This window comes from Chelonoidis abingdonii, chromosome 2 (assembly GCF_003597395.2).
Source record: "Chelonoidis abingdonii isolate Lonesome George chromosome 2, CheloAbing_2.0, whole genome shotgun sequence".
Taxonomy (NCBI): domain Eukaryota; kingdom Metazoa; phylum Chordata; order Testudines; family Testudinidae; genus Chelonoidis; species Chelonoidis abingdonii.
The window spans coordinates 119,149,293-119,166,596 of NC_133770.1; the positions used below are offsets into that span (position 1 = coordinate 119,149,293).

General features: G+C 41.9%; 1 protein-coding gene across 1 annotated transcript in view; it reads right to left on the reverse strand.

The window, feature by feature from the left end:
- PLEKHG4B (pleckstrin homology and RhoGEF domain containing G4B) overlaps nt 1–17,011 on the reverse strand; it is a 162,212-nt gene extending 145,201 nt beyond the window's left edge. The window contains exon 1 of the mRNA XM_032765553.2: nt 16,953–17,011. The gene's annotated coding sequence lies outside the window, so the exon portion shown is untranslated. The remainder of the gene's footprint in view (nt 1–16,952) is intronic.
- Between the last annotated feature and the right edge of the window lie 293 nt (nt 17,012–17,304).

The following is a 17,304-nucleotide window of genomic DNA, read 5'->3' on the forward strand; positions in this document are numbered from 1 at the left end:
CCTGCATCCCAACCTCAATTTTCTGAGCATTCATGGCCTGCCATACAATTTCTATTCCCAAATGTGGCCCTTAGGCCAAAAGGTTTGCCCACCCCTGATATAGATACATTGTAGTGCCCTCTACTGGATGAAATACATCAGATCTGCTCAAATATTATCAAACCCAACACTGAAAATACTACTCGGAATAATGCTTAATCCCATGAGTAGTCAGGAAACACAACCAGTGATAAGTGCTTGCAGGATCAATATCTTAGTTTGTCCATGTCTCACCCTCTAGTGTCTGGAAGGTGACCTGAAAGAAAATCTAAGTACTACTACCACCACCAAATAATGATGGTTCTCCTTTAACTCAAGCTTCCTTGCCTGTAGATGCAAAGTTTGTAAATTCCATCCCCCTCTAACATGGTAGCTGTAATTGTGATATCTCTATATGTATAAAAAGTGACAGATTGCAATTCATTCAATCATTGACATAAAAACTTAATTTAATGGTGGAGATGCTTGGAACAGGATACTCAGAGTTTAATACATTGCTCTATGTCCCACAGGTCAGTGAATACCCTGTTTTTAACTCCTTACAGAAATGTTTCAGGCAGTAATAAGAAAATCGGCAGGAGACAATTTCTTAAGCCTATCCTGGACAGGAAACATTTCTCCTTATCCTCCGTTTTTCTCTTCCGAGTATATTGTACAGTGGCAACCAATGTATGGAATAACTATGGCTAAATTCTAGCACATTTTAAAAATCTAATCATTTTAATTTATCATAAAAATTGACAGAATACTTGATGTTGAGTATTTTTAGTTGTATAGACTTTAGTATAAGGTGTTTTTCTAAGTCAATGAAATATTTTTAAAATTGCTTTTTCAGATTAGACAATTATCAATGGTCAGCTTTACAGAAACACTTCACCAAAAGACCTAATATTCCAGTAATCTTTTACTAAGAATTTTTGCTCTGAATGCGTCTTCTCTGGTATTGATGGTTTGACCCAGAACTAACCTCAGTTCATAGGTCATTTAGCATGTGTGGGCTTAGAATTTGCTCTAGGTACACAGCTTTGTCTTTCTGCCATTTCTTTTCACAAAGAACAACAGTTTTGACTGTGAATGAAAATTCTTGTGTTGCCTTATCTGATATGGTTGTTAAAATACAAGTACTACTGTTTTGCCATTAAGATAGGACTGAGTTTACAAAAAAAAAAAAAACAACCCACCATACTGATTCCAAATGAAAAGAGGCTTACAAAAAGGATATGGAGTAATGGAAAGTGAGTAATAGTTAAAAAGTGACATTTATGAAGAGCCTAGTTTTATTGATAACTCTAACCACTTAAAACCTTTAGTACATGAACTTCCTCAGTGGTAGTTAAAGGGATGAAGAATAAACATCAATTAGCAAAAATGCCCCAAAGTGGTTTTTGCCTGTTGACTTTATCTTAGTAGCAGAGTAAACGAAACAATTCAAAACTACTATTTACTCTTAGAACTCACAGGAAACACCTACCTGGCAATCAAAACTATTCCAGTACCAAAAGTCTGAATTTCCATCAGGAAACAGAGGAAAAAAGATATATTATAAAATACTATGTATTACACACACAAACACACCTATGTGACACACAACTCCATTAAGATGTAACATGTAGAGCCAAATGATTCCTCACACTTCACAACATTAAAAAAGATGAATGAATAAAGTACTTCTTGGTTAATAGTCTGCAAGCATACTACTGTGTTTACTTTTAAAAATAGCTCAAATATTTCTAGTTCTCTACTTTTTGGTTCTGCCATAATAGAGGCAAAGCTATTGTGCTCTGGGACACAACAGTTCACAAATGAATCAAATGCTCTTCCGCTTCCCCACAAAGCAAAATGTTCTGCCCTCCTTGTGTGCTCAAGGAAACCCCTATAAGCAAACACAGTTGGTTTGGGCTCTGTGTTGAATTCAAGTCTATTTATTTAGATTATTTATGTTGACTCACAATAGGAATAATAAACACACATTCAAGTGCCCTGGGTGCCCTTACAAGAATGAAAGCATACAGCCACAGCACGAAGAGTCAATAAAACAATATAATAAACTGCTCCTATGCCTCAAACAAATGCATTATTAACCCCACTAAATACTCATTCAAGTAAACCTGTCAATCATATCCCAGAGCCCGCCCCAAAAGCCTAGGAGAAAAGATGCATCATGTTCATCCAGAAGATTTGGCCTACCAGAACCTGGATTTGTAAGAGTTCTCAAACTGAGGGGCCTTCACATGCCTCTGCAGCAACTCCCACGTGTTTAAACTTAAAGAACTCCAGTCAAGAAGCTCAACTGCTCTCAAATGCAGCCACGTAGGACAGAGAGATATGTGGGCTCTTAGTTAGCAAGGTCCAAAACTTTTTAAGCCTTTGCAGGTAAAACCACCACCTTGTACTCTACTTGGAAGCCTGTGGACCACCAGTGCAGATCACAGAGCACAAATATCAGGTGCTGCTCCCTGTGTTAAATTCTTTGTAATAACGTCTACAGCCACATTCTGCATCAGCTTCAGAGTGATCTTCTGATGCTTCCCCATGTAAGGGGCATTTCAATTCTATAACCTTGGGGTGACAAAAGCATGGATAACCATGGGAAGAAGGTTCACTTCTGAAAGAAACTGCTCACACGCCTCTCACTAGCTGCAGATGAAAAAGAAATGCTACTAGCCATCACCAATATCTGAGCATTAAGTAGCAACCTGGCATCTAACAAGACTCCTAAGTTGCAATCGTGTTTCACAAATGGGACCCCTCAGAGCATCAGATTTCAGAATTAATAATAATATTAACACACAGCTCTTATATAGTCGATCTCATGACTTTACAAAGGAGGTCACTATCATAATCTCCATTTTACAAATCATAGATGGAGTGATCTGCCCAGGGTCACCCAGCAGGACAATGGCAGTTCACTCTTCTTACAGCTACTGTTTCAGGTTTTCTGCAGACACAGGGAGAAATCACTGCATCAGTTACATGCAGATTACACTTACAAGGTGTTCTTTCCACCCATGAGAGTTAGGCACATACTTTTAAAAATGAAAGCTGAGCTTCTCGAGTTATTGTACACTTCCAAGAGCTGGAGCCATAGGCACGTGCCTCTAGTGTCTATGCCTTAGTTCAGACAATGAGGGGGAGGAGAGGGAAGACAGCATGGCCCTGCATGACCCTTATCTGGGCAGTGCAAGGGAGGCGAAAGGCTTCTTTGTTCCCCATCCTGTTTACCTGCATAAGGACCACCCATGATCTATCTTCCAATCACTGGTGGCATATAAATTCCCACCAATTCTGGTTCTTTCCCCCAGCGTGTCAACATTACCATCATCTTACCTGAACTGAGCCTTAGCTAGCAGTCTCCCAACCAGTCCTCAGTCTCCTGTAGTCACTGGTTCATTTGTTCTATCACATTAAGAGGGTCTGAAGATACTGAAGACAGCACAAACCCTGGTCTTCTTACAACCTTCCCATCAACCACATCAAACGGGAGGAATCAAAATCAGACCCTGCAGCAATCCAAATATGTGAAGTCTTAGGGCAGCAGAGAACTCCCTTCTATAAGGAGTAGAGTCACTGAAGTGTGACTCCATCCACCCTCTAGCAAGGGACCATAGCCATGTCAACAACACCTTGTAGTCTACAATATCAAAAGCAACTGGTAGAACTAAATGAATCAACACAGATGTTCTTAGAAGAGAACATCAGCCAGTGCCACTGATGCAGTTTGCCTCTCATACATAAAATTAGAAACGATATTGGCCAAGATTAGGGAAATTCCAGGGCACCAGATACTTCCAGAGTTTCTTTGCCACAATCATCTCAAATACCTTTATTACAAATGCAGCAGAGAATCCTGTGGCACCTTATAGACTAACAGACGTTTTGGAGCGTGAGCTTTCGTGGGTGAAGCTCCAAAACGTCTGTTAGTCTATAAGGTGCCACAGGATTCTCTGCTGCTTTTACAGATCCAGACTAACACGGCTACCCCTCTGATACTTTATTACAAATGGGAGATTTGATACAGGTTGAGAGTTGGCAAGGCTGTTGAGTCAAGAGAGCTTCCTGAGCAGAGCTCTGCTTCAGAGCCTCACCCTCACAAAGGGAGGCACTGACAGTCTCCTCCCAACAATGAGCCCAATTCTCTTTATCACTTTGGTGGCAGATGATTTCAGGCCAGAAGTGGGAGCATTCAGGAAGCATCCTCACAACATGAACTCCCACTCTCAAGTGACTATGTCATAGCTGCAGTGGGAGAGCCAATGGCTTCATGCCTCCTGAGTGAGCTACGATGACAAGAAAGAAAGCGGATGGGGCTGACACACCACACAGATGCTCCAGAATTCACAGGCTTGCTACTGGATTTCTAAGTTATTTGAGCTCCACTGGACTTGAAGGCTATGACCAATGCTGCTCTGCATAGCCAAAACACTCTTCCTCTGCTTAAGAAGAATAGCTAAGATTTTCTCTGTATAGGTAACTGGATCTTATCGCACAGCCCTGGCCCTGCAACTGTGCCCCTGTAGCTCCATAGTGTAGACACTTCCTACACCAATGGAAGGGTTTTTTCTGTTCATAGGCTCATGGAAATGTAGGGCTGGAAGGGATCTTAAGAAGCCCAGCCCCCTGTGTTGAGGCAGGACCAAATAAACCTAGACCAGTCCTGACAGATGTTTGTTCAATCTGTTCTAAAAATCTCCAAAGATGGTTGTTTCAGTGCTTCACAACAGGTTCAGTGCATCCCCAAGCAAAAGTGCAGTGTGGAATCTCAAAGCCAAAAAATGTTACTTAGAATATATTGAGCCTCAGTTTTACAAAAAGAAATGCTTCAACTCCTGGGACAAGACTCAGTTAAACACAGTGAAGAGACTGCACATACAATGGTAAGATTCAATTTATAATTGTTTTGTTTAAAAATTGCAGAGCTCTTTGGCTTGTTGTGGCAGGAGGGAAGCCACAGCTGACTACAGAAGCCTTTTCTCTACTTTCATGCATTCCACATTCTTGAGGACATTGCAATTGAGAGGTTCCAGAATGGCAAAGAGATTTTATTCCAAGCTGCCAGTGGCAAGCCAACTGTTTATGCCACAGAGGTTTTCAAATGATGGTGACAGAGTAGCACAAATATGAGTGGAGTGACCTGGTGACCTACAGGGGTGAACCTGAAAAATATGACCTTCCCTGAAATTCGACAGCCTATCACACTGTGACGCTATCAGAGCCCAGGATTGGGTCAAGATTCCTGGGGGAAACTACAGGAAGTGGCATTAGCATCCACATGGATGACTGTCTCTCTATGGCTCTCCACAGCTCCCGATGCAGGCTGCTATGAATGCATCTTCCCAGGGACTGCATGCAAACACACATGATAAAAGACTCTCAAAGAACTACACAGCCATTCCCCATCCACCCCCCAGCACATTTTTGCACTGCATACAACCCCTTAGCCATACTCTGGACACTGATTTAGTCATCCATGGATTGCATTTAACCTTCCCTTCCCCCTCACCCTCCAGTTTTCTGTTTTCAGGTGGCTCATTATGCTGTGGTGGGCCCGACACCACATGGCATGGCATGTTAAAAGAAAAGGCAATATCAGATTCTTATCTAAAACGCCTCAACATGTCTGTAAGAATGTGCAAGTTTCTGGGGAAAAAAAAATTAATTGTAAATGCTTGTTTCACTGTTTGTGCTTTCCCCTCTCCATTTTGAATTCCATGTTGTAGTGGTGATGGTGTCACCACCAGGGTGCTGGCGTGCAATCCACCATTAGCAGATACACACTGCTGCCCATGGCTTGCAATACATTTTATATTGGGCAGTAAACCAGAGGGCCCTCCCATCCCTATAGTCAACAATAGCAGCAAACATGGAACCAGAAACTTACCAGACTTAAGGGCTACTTCTGCCTCTGGTGTTTCTGATGCTGGTTCCATGGCAGGCAGCTCTTCTAGAGGCGCATCAAAAAGCTCCTCTGAGTTGAAACCCAGAATATGCTACTGGTGCTCTGACAGCAAAGCCTCCTTAGGGCCTGGTTTGAGGACAAGAGTCACTTTGGCAGCCTTCTCCAGTGCTTGCTGGCTCCCCTCTGGTCCGGTACTGAACCCAGGGTGAGAAGGTTGCCACCTGTTGACCAGGCTGTCATGAAGCACTAGTGGCTCAGTCCAGTACCCAGTCAAACTCCTCGAAAAAGGAGCAGGATGATGCCGAGTTTCCAGAGGTGCAGTTCTCATCCCTAGCTTTCCAGTAGTTAGTCTTGAGCTGCTTAATCTACTCCCTGCACTGGTTACCAGTCCAGTGAATCCCCAGTGGGTACCAGCTTCTTGTTATTAGCTGGTATGCATGGTCATTTCTGGAACTCTTGCTAAAATTGAACTGCTTGCTCAACTCGCACCATAGATTTATTGAAATTTGCATGCGTGGCAAAGGACTTCCTCACATCTGTGGTCGTTACAAATGCAGAAGATGGTTCACTCTGCTCGCTGCTTAGTGTTCAAAACAAAATGGAAGGGTTAAATGCCAAGCAGCTGTACTTGAACCAGTGGAGTTGCTTCCATTTCCTGGGAGTCTATTGGTCAGTCTTAGGATGCTGTCTCATGAGATTGTGGGACAGCACTGGGCGACTCTTGGGACCAGAGTCAAGGGCGCCCTCTAGTTGCTCCTATGACCCTATTGTAAATTGATGTCCCCCCTCCACCACCAACAGGTACCCCTCTGTTAAGGCTGCTTTTTTTAAAAAAATGTTTACCTGTGGGCTTTTGTCATCTGCCCTATTTGAACCTAATCTAAAGCACACCTCACTAGATTGGCGAGTTGGTGAGTGAAGATGCTCTTCCCCTTGGTCAGGTAGATCCCATCTTTTCCTAGCAAACTTTGGTGGCAAGCATTATATAAAATACATGACAGAACAGATGCGACTAGGATTAGATTAAGCACTTTTCCCCCAAACATGTCCCACATCCCCAAAGAAGGCTGCCTTTGGGCATCATAAGATCGAGAGAAAGGAATGCTCAGTGTTCCTCCACATGTTAAGGACAAATCAGCTTTCAACAATAAAATAAAAGCTATAAGCTCCAACTCCCCACAGGGAAAAAAGTCTACTGTTCTGCCACAGAGGAAATCAGGAACAGTTCTCTTCAGTGTGGGAAGGAATTCGAAACAGAGTTGTGCATATAACCAAGTTTTTCATTTTGGTAACCAAATTTGCAGAGGAGAGGAGGGAAGAGAAATCAGTGTGGGGAAAAATTGGTTCAGGTTGACCCGAAATATTTATTCATTTTTTTTTCATCAAAACAAAAAAAGTTGAAAACTTTGGGTCAAAATGAAAACAATTTGATTTTGAGAATTTTACATTTTTTCAATTTTTTTTTAAATAAAATTGAGTAAAATTTCATTTTTGGAAATGCCAAAACCAACCATTTCAACATTTCTTTTTATTATTTAAATTCTATTGAAACCATTCACCAAAATTGACCCAAATTTGTGAATTGCATCAGTTGACCCGAATCTGCAATTTTTGGCAAGTCACATAAAAAAATTTAAGCCCTCCCTGCTGCTGTAGATGGAAAAAACTTGTCATGAGGACGTGTGAATAAGTCTCTGCTACTTATGCCTGGTATCAGACACCATCTTGTGTGATTTGTTAAAATAATAGGATCATTAAGTCTCTTGTTAAATAAGCTTTATATTTATTAACTGGGTTCAGGTGCTTTTTTCTTCCATCCTTCTCATAAATATATTCTATGGAATCTTCCATTTGAATTAAATATATGAATGTTAAAATCTGAAATATTGAAAATACTTTCTGCAGCAGTATAACAGTCCTAAAAGGGTTACAACTTCTCAGGATTACCTGTGACAACAGAAATCTGAAGCTGAATCCACACACAATGCACTCACAGTAAAAAGGAATGTAAGATGTACTGCCTCAAGAGACCCACTAGATTGTTCCCACATTGGAAAGCATTAGAGACCACTTGGCCGTCTGATAAAGGACTTGATCTGTATTCTTTGATCTCCTAGCCTATCTGATCTTTCACTGAAACTATTTAGACATGCTGAACAGATGCAAAAAAAGTTTTGAATTGATCGTGGTTTACTCTGTTAGTTCTGCTTTCTAATTACCAGCTTGAATTGAACTGGAATATTAACAGTAGGTGCAGATTTTGAGAAACTGGATCTTCCAAAATATTCACTCAAATGGATTTTTAAAAGAGACTTTTATTTTAAATGTTGAGAAATACACATGCTTAGGGATTTTTTTTAAATGCACACAGACTCTAGAAACCATGGAAAAGGATTTGTTGATGCTTCTATTACTGCGGACAGTCTCTGTTATACCAATGTGTTCAGTATTCAGCAGGTAATCATAAGCAATGAGGCACAGTTAAGTCACTCTTTACACACTCCTGGATAAGGTCAGCAGGCATTCACTCAAGACCATGCAAAACGCTACATTAGGTGCGTAGCATAGACCAGAGTGGGTCCTAAGGCTCATGCATCTCACTCTTTATACGTTGAATATTTTCAAAAGAGGAGCAAATATAAATTTTACATACTAGTTTCAGCCCAATAGAGGGAATTATTTCTTTCTTCTTGAATATTTTCTAGCTGGCCAAATCAGATATGCACCTCATAACTCCTACAGTGTTACTGACCCTAATAATAAGTGGCGTTCAAAGGGGTTCTAAGCATCTCTGCTTTAAGACAGGCCATGTTCACTATCCAAACAAAACATCCTCCCTTTTATTTTTGAAGTTTGAAACTTTAGATCTGATACACCATATCCCTTACACCAGTTTTACACTGACAGCCTAGTTTCCAGCCACTGTCCCAGTGTTCAGCCTAGTTCTAGTGAAACTATAAAATAAGTCCAATTCCTCTGGGATCAGATCACTGTCAATGTTTCCTTTCCTAGCCCCCACACTGCTGTAGTGGTAGCTAGCTGCCCTCATCCTCATTGTCCCGGAATGCTCTGGACAATTCTCAGTTGTGCAGCTGGGAACAAAAACCGTATCTGCTCCCTAAAGCAGCTAGACCTGAAGGACAGTTTACAAAGAATCACAACAAGCTCTCTCCAAAGCAGGACCCTACTACTACTCACTCTCTTGTTCTAGCTGCTGATTGCTGTTTTCCAGGAGAGCGCTGCCTGGGTCTCCTTCACAATGTTATTTGGAGAACATCTTCAGCAAGATGAGAGTTTTGCAGCATGCTGTGAGCATAGCAAGATTGGGCTCACCCTATTTTACTTGGCAGGGGATTTTGATAGCTTAGGCTGACAGAGCTCCATTCTTGCTTCCCTCTAGCCTAACTCAGAGGCTCTGCCAGCTGTCATGAGCCAACTGAACACTTTCTCTGGCACAGAATGAAGGGAGAAGAGGGCTTCTTGGCTAGCATAAGACTTAAAGATCAGGACCAGGTCCTTGAAATGAACTTGCAATGAATGGAGAGCCAATGCAGGGCCCCAGTTACACTCTTCCATCAGTCTGTCCCTGCTAGAAGGCAGACTGCCATAAACTGGATAAAGTGCCTCTTCACAGCCTTCATTTCTGGTTTTGGAGTAAGTTGTGACAGTTCACCCAGAAGGTAAATGAAAGGATCAGGTGTAATTCTTCACCTGAGAGGAAAGGCATGTTTTCTTGCTAGCTGAAGAAGACAGACACTGGGGGTCACAGCTAGTATTTTGGTGTCCAGGAGCAATGAGATTAGCAGGATTCTGAGGCTGTACACAGCTTTGAGCAGTGATGGGCACATGATGTCATTTGAGAGTGAGTCTGCAGTATCAGCAACTCTGCAAAATCATTCCACTTTCCTATCAACAGTATCACAGTCTTTCCTGGATTACAGTTAAGCCAGTTGTCTTTCATCCAGGCTACTACTTCTTCCTGGGTACCTGGGAAAGACCACTTTCTGACCAGGATTTAAGGGACACTTAGAGGTTTGTGCCATCAGTCTATGTCTGTCATTGTAGGCTATACCTCTGCATTCTGCACTAACACTCCTAGCAATTTCAAATAGAGGTTGAATAAGAACAGAAAAGATTGAGGACTCTAAAGGCTCTCACATACGAAGCCCCGGACAGGAGGAGCAGCTGTCCATCCTGACCCTTTAGGATTGCCATTTTATATCAGACCTGCCCGTATCTGCCAAATCTCTCAGCTAGATCAGCAGCACCTTATGATCAACAGTTCCAAGGCCAGACAATAAATCAAGTTGCATCAACATTCATCTCTGTCCCTAGCCAGAAGGAGATCTTCCATCTGTTAGTCAGGACTCTTTCCATGCTGTGTTCTGGTGCAAGGTCTCAGAGAGAAAGATCTGAGATACCAGTGAAGGTCAGGTACTGCTGGAAATGGCTCACTACCAATTTATGGATGATCTTGCTCAGGATAGGAGAGTAGTTTGATGAGAAAGATACCAGTTCAATGAAGTAAAATGTTTCTGCAAATATATTACAGATTCAACGAAACCCAGGCAGATGTTTGCTGGAAACTCACTTGGTAGTCATGTTCCAGTCTGGAGCCTGGCCTGCTGGGGTTGCTAGGCTCCCCACTGCATGGCAGTGTTGCCAGGCTCCCTGGCAGGGAGCCTAGAACTCTGAGAGCCCAGGCTCCAGCTGGGGCTCCAAGACAGCCCTGCCACATCAGAGCTTTCAGGGTCCCTGGCTCCAGTTGGAAGCCAGAAAGCCCCAGAGTACCCTTGCTCTATCTGTGGCTTGGTTCCTGGAACTGCAGCAGGGAGCCCAGACATCCTGACAACCCTGGCTCAAACTGAGGCTCTCAGAGCTTCCAGATTCCCTGCTTTACAGTTGGGAGCCCAGAAATCCCGGGACTAGATCCCCCCAGCATCTTCTGCTCTGGGGCAGCCTCACTATATGGACTTTGTGGGCAGCCCCAGAGCAGGGGAGGAAGCGAGCCTAAGAGTTTGGAAGCTGTGGGGTCCCTATTGCTCCAGTGCTAGGGACCCCACAGCTCCCAAACTCTTAGGCTTGCTTCCATCTGCATGATAGGTCGGCCCAGGAGCTGCACATCCCTGGGAGCTTAGATAGCTGCTGAGTAAAACGGACATTCCAGGGTGAAATGGTGAAACTGACAAGAACATCAATTTCAAAATATTTTGTTTTGGGAGTGTGAGAGAGAAGGATTCGGTATTTGAGCTGGTCGTGAGAGCCCACGGCCAGGGTTAAGGGAACCTGGACCCTCTCTGCTCCACAGGGTTCCAACCCAGGACCTCGTGATTGGCTGGTCGGTTATGCAGCCTGGGGGTGGACGCCACCAAGCCTGCTTCCTGGGTCACCTCCTACTGTGTCCTCAGCCCTCTCCAAAAATCACAACAAGGGTCAGCTTTTGAAATCACAAGTACAGAGGCTCTCCTCCTTTACTTGCAGCCCTCCATTTCTGGTCACTTTGACAATTCTGTAGCAGGGTCTGGTCCAGGCAATGTGGAGCTCCTGTAGCCTCCAAAGCAGTGCCAGCCAGCCACAGCAGCCCCAGCTCCAGCCACGCCGTCCCCGTTGAACAGTTTAAACAAACATTTTTAATAGTTTAAACGGTTAACTTTTTAACGGTATTTACATCCCTAATTTGGTCCTGAGATTATTTTAATTTTTGTTGTTGGTTACATTTACCCACGATGGTGATACACAATGCTGTGACTATATGCATATTTCAAAGCTTCCCTTTCCCAAAAACCACAAACTTATTCAGTTCTGTCAATTCGCTAGCTCGTTAGAAAAAACAGTTGAGATGTGAGCATATAGATATCTTGACAAACACTCCCCTGCTGCAAAAATGGCCTTTATGTAATGGGTTGATTATTTATTCACCATGGCAATCTCTGCATGGCCACTGTGTGTGTTAATATCCACAGCCAATTGTGGAATGTCACATCTTCTTGAACAAAACAGCTACAATATTTGAGACCAGTAGCTTGCAGCGTATGGATTTAAGGACTTCATCCTTAGGTAAACCTTGATCTTTAAATTATTTTAAGAAAAATCAAAACTTACATGGTACAAGTAATTATTCAATTTAGTCACTCTTTTAATCCAGAATTTAAACCAACTGCTCAGTTCTTCTGAAAGAGTAACTTGATCATAGCTACTTGACTGATACTCAGGGCTGGTTCTACGGACAGGTAAGCAGGGTGGTTGCCCTGGGCACCAGTTTCCAGAAGGTGCCGTACTGCTGCACCAATCAGGGTTGTTTTTTTTTAACCTCCCTCTTCTGCTCTGGTTGGCTGGATCCCCTGTCCCCCCAATCACTGGGAGTGGGGTGGGCTGAAAAATGTTTTCCACCCTGGCTGGCTGATATGGTGTCTAAATTTCAGCTCACTTCTAACTAAATAATTTGATTTTTGGATGGCATTCAATGTATTGTAAATAAGTATCTCTTGCAATAACACATCACAGCATATACAACCTGAAGAGATTTTTTCAACCCTAATTAGGATATTATGGTGATTATCAGAGGCATGGATTTATACACAACCCTTCTTCCAAATTTGATCCTAAAACCTTTATATATTGACTATACCAATTGTGGCCTCTTATGTTTTAATCCACTCTGTGGTAGAGGGAGGAGTCCCACCTACAGAAGTTATAGAGATAAGGGAAAAAGAATTGTAATGTTCTACCCTCGGCATGGCTGCCTTAAATCACCTCTCAGAATATCTGCATGGTCTGAAAGGAGGAGGGGGTCAGGGATGAGAGAAACAATTGGGCACTGTCCATTAAAGGGCATGTTCCCCCATCCATTTCAAAGTGAAGTCACTGAAAAAAGAGAGGTAAAGGAACATTACTCAAAGCAGCATGAATTCATTCTTCCTGTCTGGGAATCCCTTTGGGGGAGTCACAGCACATATCCGGCAGCCTGGTATCCAAGGGCAGCGTGGTCTTCAGCTATCCACTGTACTGGGAATGAAAGCATGGAAATGACAGTTCCTCCATCTGCCTAGCAAGAATCTGCAGGAAATCCTGCCCCAAATCCTGTAGATGCCTAACCAAGGCATCTTTTTAGGCCAAACCCTCATGTACTTTGCATAACCACTAGCCCTGCAAAGTCAAGGAGACAATGAAACTCTATGGCTAAAAGCAAAAGCCCAGAGTTTAATTATTTGTTTGACTCTAAAAGTTTTTTTTGCAAAGAAAAAAATACAGATTGATTATATAAGCTGCACACCACCAGAGCAAAGCACAGCAGCTCATATGCACTTACAGCACACAGCAACACTATTCAAGTTTTAGACAGGAAATTGAAAGACAATAGCCATTGGAAACTGCACGGGGGATTTGAAGTGAATTTTTGCCAGGACACCAAGACTAACATATGTGGTCTTGTGAAAAAGTTCCATGGGATCTTTAATAATCATATATATTCAGGGTTACAGGTTTACCAAGATACAGCACTTTCTTTTTTACAAAGCCCATAGGATCATGCTGGGGACACTGGTTCAATACTGAATCAGAAGGAAAAGCGCTACCTACTAAGCCACCAACACCATTTTCCTTCAAGGTCTCCATGATCCTGTCCAATTACTAAATTGCCCTGATCATGTTTAAATAACATGGTAATATAACAACTTTTAGTATCTGTATAGTGCTTTGCATGTTAAGTGCTCATAATCTAATGAGATCACAGCTTGCAGTGATGTGGCTGCAGACCGGCAGGAAGGGCAAAATATTTAGATGCATCAATATTTCCTCTCGACACCGATTGCACACGAGGGAAGGTACACTTACGCCACTGTTAAATGAATCCCAATTAAAACTGTCACATTCAAATGGGAACTGTATTCTTTAGCTCCGATTCTCCTCTCACATTGCTTTTACACCAGTAATACCACTGACTTCCCTGGTGTTACTCCTGATTTACACCATGATCGTAAGAGAATCAGACCCTTTATGTTCTAATCTAAATCATTAATATCCCAAAGAATCACTAAACCAGCACTTAGTGAATGACATCGGGACCATTCCCCATTATAGAGAAAAGTGAGAGCTATATCTAAAAACTCTTATTTAATATATCTTCAGTTAACTATCCAAGGTATTAGAACTTATCAATGCAGATCTCCTATAAGGATTGTTTAATTAGTTCAACAATCTGCTCTAAAATGCAAAACTCAGCCAGTTAAAGAACAACAGTAATAGAGTAGAAACTGGCATTATTTCTTAAAAGCTGAAAAGGACCTTGTTTCAGATTCAACACTTATCTACTAGAGCAGTTCTCTCACTAAACAAACGAATCTGGAACCATAGTGGCATTCAGATGAAAATTGCAAGTGTTTTCATGCTCTCCCACAGATGGGAATTAAAAAAGAAAATCCTGAGGTTTATTTGGATTTGTGAAATTAATGATTGATGTCAGTTTTCTTCTCACCGTGCCATAGTAAGTTGTTTCATTGCTTCCAGAATAGGAAAGGGACAAGAGAGCCCTTGATTTCCTTCACTGTTTGTTCACCTTGACTTTTAGGGCCAAATTCTGATCTTAATTACACTGCTGTAAATCAGGAGCAACCCTGTTGCCTTAAACCAGAGGCACTCCAGATTTACTCATTGATATTAAAATCTGGCCCATAGAACGCAAAATCTAACCAGTTTCCCACAATAGCCAAAGCACATCTGAAGATCTCAACATTGACCATCAGAAATACTGCTCATGCATGCCACAGAGATCAGGAAATACCTGGAAAAGAAGGCATGAGAGTGCAATGACATGAATATACTCATCAAATACTTTTGAAAACAATACAATACAAAAACATTATTATAACAATATAGTAAAGCACTGACACACAAAAAAAGTCAAGAAATTCAGAAGTAAGATAAGAATTGCATTGAGCTTTCCTTCTTCTTTGCCCCTTCCTGCAGATTTTACCGCGGAAAGGGGGTTATCCAATCCCTGGAGCGGAACTGGAATTTTGTGACTCAGTCTCATTACTAACTGCGGGTTAGTGACTTGGACTACACATCCCCAAAAGGGAGTTAGAACCTTTTATGCAGGCTGTCCGGATCTTAAGTCTAGACACACAGGAGCAATTCAGGCTACTCACCTGCCTGTTCCCTCAGAGCAAACAAATGAGGAAATGGCTCCACCCTCCTACTTTCTAGCCAGAATAGCTAAGCTGGTGTGGGGAGGCTGGCAGGGCAGCAAGTGATTTACTGCTGAAATAGGCCAGCAGTAAAATCCTACCCTGGGAGCAAGGGGGGGAGCAGGGGAGTAACTGCAGCTCAGATGTGTTACTGAATCACAATGTCTTCCAGCGCTCCTCCTGAGTTGATCCATTCCTTCCTCAAAGCTTTGTCTGAAACCACAAGCTAGTCCTTAAACAGGAATTTTCACTGAACTTTGATAAAGTATTATGATACACTGGCTATTCTAAAATTCCATGTGTTCTAAAGTAGTTTGAACAATTTCAAACACATTTGTAAAAGCCTGAGATGTGAAGTGCCCAAAAGTAAATACAGTGTGGTTTTGTCCCTCCCTTCTGTCTCTAGTAGTGACATATTTTTACTAAAGCTCCTGCTAACCTCTTTTATTAGCTTCTCTTATTTCTCTGTTTATTGTTTTCCTAATGCTCCCATGCTGTCATTAGTATTTTTCTTTAAGGTTTCTGTACTGCCCCTGATTTCCCTCTAAAAGTCAAGGCTCATGGTGTTGTGGGCTTCTGCTGCAGGTATGTCAGAGATTCAGAAACAATTCATTTTTGGCAACAGTTTTCAGAACTGGAAAATGCAAAAATGGTTAAAACTTTAATTTGGGTCTTGGAAACACAGATGTTTATTTAATTTGCAAGTCACCTTTCAAGTTCTATCTCATTTCTAGTCCTGCAGCTATACATAGCCAATCAGACGTTACCACCATTCAGTTTTGTGCAAGAAAAAAGATACTAGATGTCAAGAAAAGCACAGGTAAAAAAAAACCCTAGATATACACAGACTAAGTTATTCTGAAGCATTCAGTGTGTGTATGTGCGCGCACACACATGAGTATGCGCACTTAGAGTTCACACATATGTAAATACATCCAGGCTGATACTACCTTTTGACAACATTTTATTTCCACACTTTTGGATTTAGACAGAGAAATTCGTATTGTGTTTATTTCCAAGAAACTGCCATGCTATTTCCTATAGTGAAGAACCTAACAGATTACAGCGGCCAGAATATTCACAATATTAATCTAACAAACAAAAATTATTGCTATCTAATGGTTACCTGCTGTACTATGTGAAACTAATGAGTAGTCTCAGTCCACTTCTTAGTGGGCAGATGTCCAGGTCACAATTAGCACTCCTCATGGCAGCCTCAGAAAAGAGACTAAGGACTGGATGGACAAAGAAGACTAAACTACTTTATCTATTCTAAACAGGTGGTCCCTTCTAGGTCAAGTTTGATATATTTCTCCAGGCAGTGTAGAGGATATTTATTTAAGAATGAGAAAGCACTAAAAAAGTTAGGAAGCTATTCCTACTTTTGTCTTGTCACATTTTTTGAGATACTGTTCATTTTAGACAATTACACTAAAAATGAGGAACTAGGTAGGATCCTATCTTTGAAGCTCCCAGGCTGAGGGGGGAGGGATAGATCAGAGGTTTGAGCATTGGCCTGCTACACCCAGGATTGTGAGCTCAATCCTTGAGGGAGCTACTTAGGGATATGGGGCAAAAATCTGTCTGGGGATTGATCCTGCTTTGAGCAGGGGGTTGGACTAGATGACCTCCTGAGGTCCCTTCCGATCCTGATATTCTACATAGGCTTATTAGAGGGAAAATATTCTTGTTTACTTGCATATTTATAAAGAAGCTGTAACTTTGCAGCAGAATGCAAGATGGACTATTTCCTTCTCCTATTCCTGAGCACATTTCAGGAACACAAGAAGTACAATATAAAAACTCGATATTTATATGATTCATCCTCTTACCTTTGAAATTCAGCTGGATGCTCTCTCTCTCAAATTGATTTTGTCTGAAGCTTCCGGCTAAAACAAGAGGAAAAACCGGACAGAAGCAAATGACTTAGATTGGACAGTGATGCCAACCAGGAAGACTCTCAAAGCATTAAAATAATCTGGCTAAAATTCCTTTTAGATATTCAAAAATATTTTCAAAACATACCACTTGTATCTCTAAAAGAGCCTTTTTCTGACAAGGAGATGTCCTACTTCTATATTATAATTTCAAACATTTAACCCACAGCCAGAAGGCCCCATCCATTTCATGGCAGTTATCCCTTCTGCCAGTGAGGCCTGAACACAACTTGTTTCAGAGCCAGTC